This window comes from Spinacia oleracea, chromosome 6, assembly GCF_020520425.1.
Source record: "Spinacia oleracea cultivar Varoflay chromosome 6, BTI_SOV_V1, whole genome shotgun sequence".
Classification (NCBI taxonomy): Eukaryota; Viridiplantae; Streptophyta; class Magnoliopsida; order Caryophyllales; family Amaranthaceae; genus Spinacia; species Spinacia oleracea.
The window spans coordinates 68,829,425-68,843,597 of NC_079492.1; positions in this window are offsets into that span (position 1 = coordinate 68,829,425).

Sequence of the window (14,173 nt, forward strand, 5' to 3'; positions counted from 1 at the left end):
TTATGTGTAATACCTTATTGTAATTCGACAAATAGTATTATTAGGAATATGTAATATTCTAAATAATTAATATTTAAGAATAATTGGTATTTGGAACTTTTTCTCATAGAGTGATAAAATATTTATCTTGAAGTCAACGAAAAATTTATTTGTGTGGGAAATTTCACATTACACGAAACCAATATTTGTTCTCCTTTAATTCTTTATCCTATATTTCAAAGAATTTGCAATCGGGAATGCACACTTACTTATTCGTATTATGCTTATTAAAAATCTGGTATATTTAGTATTTTAGAATATTTAAACATGTTTAACGGAATATAAGCTTATTCAAAACATTAGGGGGAAACAAAAGAGTGAAGGTACTATTCTGAAGAGTTTATGATATGACATTTGAGTCTCTTAAAAAATTTTGTTGGATGAAATATTAACTTGCTGGATAGAGAAAGTAACTATTACTATTTGTTCTCAAGGGTTGGTTATATTATTACATCACTGTAACATTTTATAAAATGTTTCGGTTTCTAAGGAGGATAAACGGTAATAATATAACCTGGTGGGTTGTTGGGGACATGTATTTAAGGATAGGTGTGCCTTCTAATTATGTTTCTATTTTTTTTTTGACATAGGATATGGTTCTAAATTGATGAGAGTGTCACTTCGGTCATTTAATACAAAAACTAATTATAAAAATAAATTTAAAGATTGTCATTATTAAGACGTGTACTAAAATAGGTTGATAACAATTACACATAACTCATAACCTATGACAAACATTTACTTAAGGTGGATGAGGTATAATTATTGTACTTTTATATAAATAACAAACAAGCATTATAGAGTCAATAGATACAAATCAATGGTCTTAAGTATACATCACCTACTTTATAATTTCAACAATTATTTGTAATTCTGTAACTAGTTAGTTTTGGAAGTTAAGTTGAGTGTGAGATTTATTTTAGTATAGCTAAGCTACACGCGGTAAGAATCTTGGTAAGTGTAGGTTCCTACAATAAGATATTTCACTAGAGAGTGTTTTATAATTTCGAAGAAAATGAACATATTCTGATATAGCTGTATAAGTCAAACGAGTAAAAATATATTTTGAAAAGTAAAGGGAAACATAAGGAAAAAGATAATAATAATTATGATTAAATTGTTACAAGGTGTTCATGGATTGCTTAAGATAATTAATATCAGATAAAACGGTTTAAGGTGTTCATGGATTGTTTCTCTAATTTGTTTTATTAAATTGTTACAAATCCTACATAATTATAGATTGGTCACATATTGATTAGTAAAATAAAATACATAAGATAATTGTTATCATTTAAATACGAAAGAGTTAATCATTTAAATACGAAGTATAAAGTAGCGGGAACATAGGACAGTGATGTAGTTGCAGATTTATTTGAAAAACACATGGCTGCAGATTTTAAGCATTGCCAACAAGAAGAAATATATAATAAGAGTCAAATGGTTTCGATTACACTATGACGTAAAGTAACGGAGTACTTGCAATAATTATCCCTACACTTCTCTATTTCCTTAGATCAAGTACGAATTACATTGTATAGAATAATACCCTCTCAAAAGACATGATATTTGCGATGTGAGAAGACAATTATGACGGGTTTACGACGCGCAATCCTATCACAATTATTCGTTTACGACGGGAAGTAATGTCGTTACCAATATTTTCTCTTTTAGTGTACAATTGTCGATGACTTTATCCAATTCAATGTTCGCAATATCCAATAATTAACAGGGAGAAAATGACATTTAATAAAATATATTCTGTAAGTTAAGTTGAGTGTTAGATTTATTTTGGTAATGTGATATTTCCCACGCAAATAAGCAATCAGTTGAGTACATACTGACACTACAAGAAATTGCACTATTAACGACGGGAAATTTTGTCGCTAAAGGTCAATAATTGTTGATTAACGACGGGATTTTCCTTCGCAAAGCCGTCATAAAAGGGGGCCGTCGTTAATGGAAAATCCCGTCGTTAACCCGTCGTAAAAGACATTTGCGACGGTTGTTCCCATCTTTGTTGGGTTATTATCCCCGTCGCAAAAGCCCTTTTGCGACGGGATCTTTACCCGTCGTTATTAGGTTGTCATAAAATATACAAATTTTTGTAGTGTGCATGATTATGATAACTCTTTGATATTGTGGTATTCTTTTGGTATAGCTAAGCTACACATGGTAAGAATCTCGGTAACTCTTGGTTATACAAGTACAGTAATATTCCATAGAAATGAACACGTATATTGTAAAACTAATAAGTAAATGTTATGTTATTAATATGATGAATTGAAAGAAATTTGACTACATTTAGTTTTATAAATAACTACAATAGAGTCCGTGGATTATTAGTGTAATTTGTTTTATTAAATTGTTACAAATCTTACATAATTGTAGTTCAATTGGTCACGTATTGATTAGTAAAATAAAATACATAAAATAATTGTAATAATATGGTGAGATATAATAAATACACTTCTCTATTTCCTTAAGTCAACACAACAACTCATTACAAAAAGAAATTTAAAGATTGTCATTATTAAGAGGTCTATCAAAATTACACATAACTCATAAGCTATCACAAACATTTACTTAAGAAGGATGAACTTTAATTATTGTAATTTTATGTAAATACTTCATCAAACATGCATTATAAAGTCAATCGATACAAATCAATAGCCTTAAGTGTACAACAAAACCTACTTTCAATAATAATACTTGTATATCTGTAACTAGATAGGTCCCGTCAAAAAAATAAACTAGATTACAAGGATACATGTGACCATCTACTCGATTTGCAATGGTCTTAAGTATACAACATCTACTTTATAATTTCAATAATTTATTTGTAATTCTGTAACTAGATAGTTTGGGAAGTTAAGTTGAGTGTGAGATTTATTTTAGTATAGCAAAGCTACACACGGTAAGAATCTTGGTAAGTGTAGGTTCATGCAATAAGATATTTCACCAAAGAGTGTTTTATAATCTCGACATAAAGCAGTACAAGTCCAACGAATAAGAATATCTTTTGAAAAGTAAAGGAAAGCATAAGGAAAAACATAATACTTAATTATGATGAAATTGTTACAAGACGTTCATGGATTGCTTAAGATAATTAATATCAGATAAAACGGTTTAAGGCGTTCATGGATTATTTCTCTAATTTTTTTTGTTAAATTGTTACAAATCTTACATAATTATAGATTGGTCACATATTGATTAGTAAAATAAATTACATAAAATAATTGTTATCATATGGGGAGAGATAATAAGTACGTATGGTTCAACACAGTGATCAAAAAATATAATATGCTTAATAAAATCGAATTTTTTTTTTTGTGCGAATGAGCCACAAGGCGTTTATCATTTAATTTGGTGACGTTGGATCATTTTTGTGACAAATAACATTAAATTTACAATAGTTAATGTTCACCTTCCCTAAATAGAAGTTTGTGATATGAACTAGCTTATGATATTTCCTTTATTATATCGACTTTATTTCGTATTGTTTTGATATTTTCATTAACTTACAATAATTAATGCTCTTTCTCAAGTAAATGGTAATGATAGGAAATAGCTTATGATTTATGGGTAATTGTGATAGAACTATTATAGGACGTGTCTTAGTAATGACAATCTTTATATTATTTTTTTTGTTGAAGTAATCTTTAAATTTATTTTGGTAGTGAGTTGTTACATCAAATGAGCAAAGTGACACTCTATCCACCAATTTAGAAACATAATTCATTGCCACCCAACCACAAATACATGTTCCCCACAACCCAGCTGGTTTTATTATAGCCGCTAAACCACCTTTAAAACATCGTCAGTTATTTATAATCATTTTTAGCACAAGTCGTTCATCAATTTAATTTATTTTTGTCTGCTAAACTGGTTGTTCTATTTTTAGTACTAAACTATCGTATGCATGTTTCTTCCACTCTATAACATCGGAATGAAACTATAAAAGTTAGTTGTAATTTTATATTATTCAAAATAATATGTATCGTATTTATTTCACCAAAATATTATTATATCGCAATGATGTCATTCATTAGCTTAAAGGAATAATTATAATATATCTTGGAAAATCATTGAAATTCTCGAGAGTGAATACTAGTACGATTACCGGAACACGAATAATATTCATAAAAAATATAAAACAGGCCGCATATTAGATAACAAGATTGTACCCAATTACCCTTAAAATATATATATACCCTTAAAGTAGTTTTTGAAAAAATATATATATATATATAAACCCTTAATATAAATATCCTATCCCGAAAGTTCACCTTACTCATATACGGGCAAGATAACCCCATCAAACCCTGAACAAACCACAAGTTTTCCTCTACGATATATCCGATAACACGTCTAACAGATCTGAGCTCGGTATATGAACAAATGGCCTGACGCCAAATGAGTAACATTTTAGTTCACCCGAAATCTGTGACATACTTCGAACCTCCAGCACCGTCATCTATACCGGAAGTTCAGGGCACACATTACTTTGAATGTGAAATGGATTATTATGATATGATGCCGATACCCGTAGAAGAGATTCAAATGCAGATTCTTGTAAGCCGATCGGTATCCGCAAAGGCTTATGCTCACTCCGGCAAGTGCTTTGGTACCGGTACACCTTCCTCTCCTGGAGGACTTACCTTGGTTAACGTTTCAGAAAGGGGCCTTTAAATTTTTCGAATGGTGTATGGATATGGTGGATCCCTATTCGGAGAAATCCAAGCAGTTATTGATCCAAGACCATCTATCAACTTTGATGCAATCCCCGTATATAGCTTACCTCAAGTGAAAGCAAACATTTTCATGGGCTCTTTTACTGATGGAGTACACCACATCCACATGATGGTAAACTCAACTGTTCACAAGATCGACATCGATGTTACCTCGTGTAAAACAAAAAGAGAGAAGAGAAGTTATTTCCTTGTTCAAGTCAGTTCGGAAATAGTGACAAATCAAACATGCCTGCTGGACAAATCTTCCCTTATATGCTGGAATGTTCGAGGCATGACGAGAGAATCTTTTATCGACAATTTTACACGTTTATATGAAAAACACCATCCTCTAGTATTTGTGATAACATAATCTCGCATAGTTAACGAAGCACAATTGCCTGGCCGTTACAAATGTCAAGTATTTGGTACTTTGGGTGGTCCTGGTGGGGCAGTGATCATATGGTCTTGGAATAAGATTCACCCTAGATTTTCGTACAAATATAACTATTGTTTGGGCTCCCAATTGATTCTCAATTGGGCCACTAAGTCCAAAGCCCAATGGCTCTAAACAAACAGCATCAAACCCACCAATGGCTAGTCAGCCATCCATCAAGGCCCAAGGCCCAAAAGCAATAAATGACCTATGGGCATTTATTATGCAAACACTATAAATAGGCCGCCAAGGCTCACACCTCAAGGTACGTCCAATTTACCGCCTTAAGACTACTCTTCTAGAGAACTTCTCTCTAGAATCCGAGCATCATTCTTACTTAGGCATCGGAGGGGCTTTCCTCGGAAACACCCCCGAGGCTAGTAACTTTGCTCTTGTGCAGGTGAATTCGGACTCCACTCATTCAAACAAGCAAGATCTTCAACACATACAAAAGGGCCTTCATTCGAAGCCCATTGTTTCCATCTTTACAACACCGGAACAATTTGGCGCCGTCTGTGGGGAAGAACACTTCAAAGCCTTTGAAAGACATCAATCACCTCTTTCCGCGAAAATGGTGAATGATGCTGTTAACAACAATAACGACGATATGATGGTGCGGTCAGATTCAGAATCTGACCAAGAGGGGCACCCTCAATCGATGGCGAGGTCACAGCCAAGCAGAGCTACGACCGCCACGAATGCAGGACCTCCGATTCCAACTAGGGAAGAGCTCACTGCGGCCATGACCATCATGCAAAACTTCCTCTTCAATGAGAAGCAGCAAGGACTGGCAAATGACCGCAGAGAAGAGAGGAGGACCAGGCGAAGGCTGAACGAGCCACCCAGTGCGGAAGTATCCAGACCCGAACGAGAACTCCTTCCCTTGACAGGTACACACTTGACGTCGAGGTGGATGGAAAGCACGTGGGACACCCAAAAAAGGGCACAACAGCAACCAGATTGGTTTGCGAGACCATCGCCTACTCCAACAGCTCTCCAAAGCGAATCAACTACTCGTAACACTCGGATCCGAAGCTCGGTGCTCAGCAGGTTGAGGCCCTCGGTCCACTCAAGGTTAAGACCTTCGATCCATACGAGACTCGGGGTAGGTGAGTCGAGCAGGTCTGGCGAACGACCCGAGGTCAGTAGCCGAGAAAGAAGAAGAGACAGGAGGCATGATCGAACCCCTAGCTGAAGGAAATAATGCCCTTGGTCCAAGTATGCATTCTATGTTAAGTCTAATAAATGCGGTTCAGTATTAATTAACAAGTTAATAATTCAGTGAGATCAAGTGAGCTGAATGCCTAGCTAGAGGCCGCTTCAGTTCAAGTGGAATTAATGATATTAATCCACAGCTTACTCTTGACTGAACCCGTAGGGTCACACAAATAGTACGTAAACGGATCAAGTATTTAATGGCATTAAATACTCCATCTATGAATATTCGGAACCGACGGATCTTGGTTTCAGTGGGAGCTAAGATCGTCACAGGCAAGAAATGAATACTCCGGAAACGATGATATTGCCGGAAACGGAAATATGGATCGTATCGGAAATATGAATATTATCCAAGTCGTAGATGTTGCCGGAAACGGAAACATGGTACGTATCGGAAAATATTATTGGAAATGGAAATATTACCAGAATCGGAAATATTGCCGGAAACGGAAATATTGTCAGAATCGGAAATATTGCCGGAATCGGAAAATAATTCCGGAAACGGAAATATTAAATATTTGTTCGAAACGGAAATTAATTCCGGAATCGGAAATATTAAATATTGTTCGTATCGGAAATAGATTCCGGAAATGGAAATTTAATCGGAAGCGTATCGTACGAATTAGCATCGGACGAGGCTTGCCGGACGAAGGCCCAGCACGAAGCCGGGGCCATCGCCCAGCAAGCATGCGCGCCACAAAGCCCAGCCAAGGCAGCGGCCAGGCCTACCGCAAGGCAGGCCCAGCGCGCGCCAAGAGGCCACGGCTGCGTGGGCCGTGCTGCGCGGGCTGCTGCTCGCACGCATGGGCAGCCCTTGTGGCTGCCGTGTGTGTGTGAGTTTGTGCTCATGCATGATTCCTGAATCTGCAAGAGTCAGTGTATGATTAAATGTCTATTCCTAATTGGATAAATTAATTAAATAGAATTCATGTAGGATTCTAATTCTAATTAATTCGCATCCTACTAGGATTACGATTCCTTTTCCATAACTCTATAAATAAAGGCCTAGGGGTCATAATTTATACACAAGTTTCAAAGTATTCAAAAGTGAGTTTTTTGAGAGAAAATTAAAACACATCTTGCTCATAAAAGTGCCGAATTTTCTAGTACCTTAAGGGCGGTTCTAGTTGGTCAATCTTAAGGCGGATCCGGACGTGCTGTGGACTATCTACGGAGGGACGACACTTGGAGTCCTAAAAGACTTGTTCTTGTTCGGTTCGGGCGCAGCTAGGGAAGGCACGCAACAAAGAGTATGCATCTAATTATGCTATATGATTATGTGTAAATAATATGTTTCCTGGGTTAATGGTTGTTTCCGCATGATCTATGTAAATGTCATATGTATCATAACCTAACAGTGGTATCACGAGCCCCTTATTATTTTCATAATCTAAATTGCATGAACATGGTTAAATATTACAAATTTGCAAGAATTAAAAGGGGTGATTAATTTTCGTAATTGTTAATTAATTGCAAATTGCGTTTATTTAATTATATGTACGCAGTTTTTCGGCAGTTTCTTCATTACTCATCCGAATTGAGTGATTTTTGTGTCAATTCCGCATGTAAAAGGCATTCTAAAATTTTGACAAAAATAGTAATTTTCTGCCGAACCCAGAATTCTCAAATTCGAAGCCTAACTATGACTTTTCGAAGGTTTTAGTTTTTCGAATGCAAAATTTCGTAAATTTAAGATGTTAAATTAAATATTTGCGATTCCTGTTGATAAATCTTGAATTTTTGATTGACCTACTGCATATGTTTAACAAGTTTGAATGCCTAGTCTTGTTAATTATGCAATCTAATTTGTAATTATGATTAATTTGTTGAAAATTAGAATAATTTAGAATTAATTTGATTTTCATAATTAATTGTAATTTAATTAGAAACCTATGATTAAAAACCACCATAAAAATTGTAAATTTACGATAAATTTTAAATTTTTATGACCTAGACTTGAATCCATAACAATCGGAAATCAATTGGATAATAAATTTTCGATTTTTCGCCCTAAAATTATGAAATTAATAATATTTATTAATTTGTCATTAATTTTAAATATAAATTTTAAATTTTCTTGCGATTCGTTCAAATAACTTGCACGCACGAAGCAATGGACGCTTCGTGTTACCCTTAAGGGGTGTTGTATAATGCGGGCATGCGACGACGAGCAAGGGAGCTCGTCGCCCGTGCGGCACGAATGCAATGAGCAAGGGCGTAGTGCACGAGCGCAAGGCAGCAGCCCTGCCTTGTGTCGTGTGCCACGAGCAATGAACGTATGGGCATGGGCGAGGGGCGAGCCAAGGCAGTCGCGTGTGGGCAGCAAGCGAGCTGCGCCACAACGCGCGCTGCCTCGCACAAGTGCGCGCAGCCTCGCGCGCAGCGAGCGCAAGCTCGCGTGCCACGAGCGCTGCGCACAGCATCACTCGCGCGCACAGCGCGCGACGTCGCCCGCCCAGCGAGCGATGTCGCGCACCAGCGAGCGATGGCTCGCGCGCGCGCAGCGAGCGATCTCGCGCGCCAGCGAGCGATCTCGCGCGCCAGCGAGCGAGCCAGCGCGCCCAGCGAGCGATCTCGCGCGCGCACTGCGAGCGATAGCTCGCGTGCGATGGGGCGCTGTGCGGAGGCTTGCGATGAGACAGCAGCAGCTATGCGACGAGCGCATGGGCTGCGCGCACATGGCCAGCAATGGCTGTGTGCGTGCGGCCCATGGGCGTGCAACGCGTAGGGTGTTTGCGTTACGATTAGATCGTTTTGAATGTTTAATTTGAAAATTTCAGTTCACGTAATTTTAATTAATTTTAAAATTAATAATTTGAATTAATTTCTTGGATTTTAATTTTGAATATTATAATTATAATAAATGAAATTTATTCTAATTATTTTACTAAAATTAAAATCATGAATTAATTTAAATGCGACTGAAATTAAATTAAATTTTTGGATTCAATTATAAATTTATATGAGCTTTAAATTTTAATTAAATTTGTATGTTTCCGGTTAGACTAGAAATACAATTTTATGTTTAAAATTAGTAAAGCATATGAATTTATTGGTTTGAGTGGGAGCGCTTTTTTGGTCATAAACTCTTGATTAGGTCTACAAATCCTTAAGGTTAAAACAACTCGATTAGAATTAATAAGGACTGAATAATTGGTAGATTATTGGTGCCCTTGATTAATTGCTGCAAATGTTTACGTGATGCATAATGTGTTTTACTAACCAGCTATGTGGGCCATTCATGATAATGAATGGGTGAATGGTATATATTGTATATGTACTGTTTTGCAGGTTATGAAGTGACTAGTATGGCCCAAATAGGATAGAAAATATGGTCTGCGTACCATTAATTTGAATGTAATTGGTCTAAAAGCACCAAAGTTATTTTTTAATTCAAAATGGTCTGCGTACCATCAAATAGTTGTAATTAGTTATAGCTTATCCTATTTGAAGAAAATGGTGCCTCCCACGGAGATTTTCAAGACGGACTTTGAAGTCAAAGCTTCAAGATGAAGTCGGGCCATACTAGATCACAAATATCTTATGCATGTTTTAAGTTATTTATTGCTTTAAATATGTCTTAAAATGCATGAGATCAAAAGCTTGATTATGTTGCATGATTAAGGATTTTAGTTCACTTAAAATCTAACCAACATAGTAAGAGCCTTAAGTTCCAAACTTAAAAATTGAGTTAAAAGGTGCCATGCCAAAATATACACTTGCTTGGATATCCTTTACATCAATCTAGTAATAGTTTTCGCTCAGCGAGGTGTTACTTATTGGTCCTAAAGGGGCAAGGTACACAAATAATTGTGAGTACATGTTAGTTTTGGTGAAACTCAACGATATAAGTAAGGAGTCCTTTTATGTCGTGGCAAATTCGATAGGTTTACCTAATAAGTTCTTAGACGTACCTATCAACCAAGAATAGTTTCTAGACTATTAGCAAAAGGCTTTTGCTTACCTAAGATGTTCTAGGATTAAGTCGACAAACTGTGCTTAGTTCTTCAATGATTTTAGGATCTTGGAATCATTTTATTCACACCTGCCGGAACACATAACTTGAATAAAATGCTTAATAAACATTGAATGATGCATGTATGCTAGAATTTAAGTTTATTAAGAGAAACTGTGAATGGTTATTTATTTGTTTATTCTTTTCAATTGTAGTTTTTAATATGGCAAACAACAATCAAAACATCATCATGGGTTCTGAGCTTATGGTCAAGCTGAACCTGACAAATTTTCTTGAATGGGAAGCTAAGCTAGTTGAAATAGTCAAACTCAATGGACTTGAGTATGTACTATCACATCCCATGCCAAGCTACTATGCCAGAGACATGACCCCTGAGAGATTTTACGCCTGGGATGCGGATCTCAAAAAGGTTATGAGTCTCATGCTGAACAATATCCCTGATGATTGGGCTAGAAGGTTTGTAGCTTATGAACCTTTTACGCTCATCAAGAATCTGAGGGATATCTGTCGTGGAAGTACGGAGGACAGGGACCTGAACGTCCATGAGTTGATTGAATCAATGTCTGGGCTAAAGGTTAGTTCTCCCAACAGGTGTTATAGGATGGAGGTCCAAGAAACACATGTTCAGCTCCTTCGCACTAAACAGAGGGTAGGCGTCCCACTGAGGTTCCATGTGGATCTTATGTGTTCATATTTTGATCGCCTAAGTCTACTAGGAACACCAATAAGCGAAAGGATGGCAGTCTCTGTCTTGCTCAATTCACTACACAGTGGGTTTGGTCGCTTCAAGCAACAATACCTAAGTGAACCAAGAGAAGAAACAGTTGCAGAATTTATTCACCTTGTCAGAAAGGCTGAAATAGTACTGGACTGTGAAGCCAAAGATTTACTCAAGGCTAGAAAGAGACCATTCAAGAAAGGTGGAAAGTCCAAGGGCAATGCTAAATCAAAGCAGGACAAGTCCACATCAAGCTGTCTTTATTGTAATGGAATAGGCCATTACAAAAGAGAATGTCCAAAGCTAAAGGAAGATCAGAAGAACGGAACAGTCGTTCCATCTTCAGGTATTTTCGTTATAGACTGTATACTTGCTAATTCAACTTCTTGGGTATTAGATACAGGTTGTGGCTCACACTTATGTTCCAATCCACAGGGACTAAGAAGAAGTAGAAAGTTAAGCAAGGGTGAAGTCGACCTACGAGTGGGAAATGGAGCACGGATTGCTGCATTAGCTGTAGGAACTTACTATTTGTCGTTGCCCTCCGGGCTAGTTTTGGAACTGGAAGAATGTTTCCATGTTCCAAGTCTTACTAAAAACATCATTTCAGTTTCTTGCTTAGATGCTAAGGGATTTTCCTTTATAATAAAAGACAATAGTTGTTCGTTTTATTTTAAAGAGATGTTTTATGGATCTGCTAGATTAGTCAATGGACTTTATTTATTAGATCACGACAAACAAGTATATAACATAAATACCAAAAAGGCCAAAAAGGATGATTCAGATCTCACCTATCTGTGGCATTGTCGATTAGGCCATATAAACTTGAAACGCTTAGAAAGACTTCAAAGAGAAGGAATTCTAGAACCATTTGACTTAGAGGATTATGGTAAATGCGAATCATGTTTACTTGGCAAAATGACAAAGCAACCTTTCTCTAAAGTTGGAGAAAGAGCAAATGAACTATTGGGTTTAATCCATACAGATGTATGTGGACCAATGAGTACAAATGCTAGAGGTGGTTTCAGCTACTTTATCACTTTCACTGATGACTTCAGTAGGTATGGTTATGTCTACCTAATGAAGCATAAGTCTGAATCCTTTGACAAATTCAAGGAATTTCAGAGTGAAGTAGAGAATCAATTAGGCAAGAAGATCAAGGCACTGCGGTCTGATAGAGGCGGTGAATATCTGAGCTATGAATTTGATGACCATCTGAAAGAATGTGGAATTCTATCAGAATTGACTCCTCCTGGAACACCACAATGGAACGGTGTGTCAGAACGGAGGAACAGAACCTTGCTAGACATGGTCAGGTCAATGATGGGTCAGGCCGAACTTCCATTAGAATTTTGGGGACATGCACTAAATACAGCTGCACTCACTATAAATAGAGCTCCGTCTAAAGCTGTCGAAAAGACCCCATACGAATTATGGTTTGGAAAGCCTCCAAATGTGTCTTTTCTTAAGATTTGGGGATGTGAAGTATACGTCAAACGATTAATTTCAGACAAACTTCATCCAAAATCTGACAAATGTATCCTTGTGGGCTATCCAAAGGAAACAAAGGGGTATTACTTCTACAATACATCTGAGAACAAAGTGTTTGTTGCTCGAGATGGTGTCTTTTTGGAGAAAGATCACATTTCCAAAATGACAAGTGGGAGAAAAGTAGACCTCGAAGAAATTCGAGTCGAACAACAAACTCTAGAGAATGCTCAAGATGACATTCAGGATGAAACTCAGAGATCTTTAGAAGAATCTGGTGAGAATCATGGTCAATCTAGAAATGTTACCCCGCGTAGATCGCAAAGATATAGATCTCAACCGGAAAGGTACTTAGGTATTTTGACGAACGAGAGCTATGACGTTCTATTACTTGAAAGTGATGAACCTGCGACTTACAAGCAAGCTATGACGAGCCCTAGCTCCAAGCAATGGCAAGAAGCCATGCAATCTGAATTAGACTCCATGTCTGAAAACCAAGTATGGGATTTGGTCGATTTGCCAGATGGCTACCAAGCCATTGGAAGCAAATGGGTTTTCAAACTGAAAAAGGACAAGGATGGGAAACTTGAAGTTTTCAAAGCTAGATTGGTTGCAAAAGGTTACAGGCAAGTCCACGGTGTGGATTACGATGAAACCTTTTCACCAGTTGCAATGCTAAAGTCTATTCGAATAATGTTAGCAATCGCTGCATATTACGATTACGAAATATGGCAGATGGATGTCAAAACTGCTTTCTTAAACGGCGTTTTAACAGAAACTGTGTTTATGACACAGCCTGAAGGTTTTGAGGATCCAAAGAATGCTAAAAAGGTATGCAAGCTAAAGAAGTCAATCTACGGATTGAAGCAGGCATCCAGGAGCTGGAATATACGTTTTGATGAAGCAGTCAGTGACTTTGGTTTCATCAAGAACGCGGACGAATCTTGTGTATACAAGAAGGTCAGTGGGAGCAAAATTGCTTTCCTAGTATTATATGTCGACGACATATTGCTTATCGGAAATGACATTCCTATGTTGAACTCTGTCAAGATTTGGCTTGGGAAATGTTTTTCGATGAAGGATCTAGGAGAAGCACAGTACATATTGGGCATCAAGATTTACAGAGATAGATCTAAAAAGATGATTGGACTTAGTCAAAGCACTTATATCAATAAGGTGCTTGATAGGTTCAAGATGGCGGACTCCAAGCGAGGCTACCTACCCATGTCTCATGGAATGACTCTAAGCAAGACTCAGTGCCCAAAAACACTTGATGAGCGTAGACGAATGAGTGGGATTCCATATGCATCATTGATTGGTTCAATAATGTATGCTATGATATGTACACGCCCGGATGTTGCGTACGCACTCAGTGCTACGAGCAGATACCAGTCAGACCCAGGAGAGGCGCATTGGACTGCTGCCAAGAACATTCTGAAGTACCTGAAAAGGCACAAAGATGACTTCCTGGTCTATGGTGGAGATGATGAATTAATTGTTAAAGGCTATACGGACGCAAGTTTCCAAACCGACAAAGATGATTTCAGATCACAGTCTGGGTTTGTCTTCTG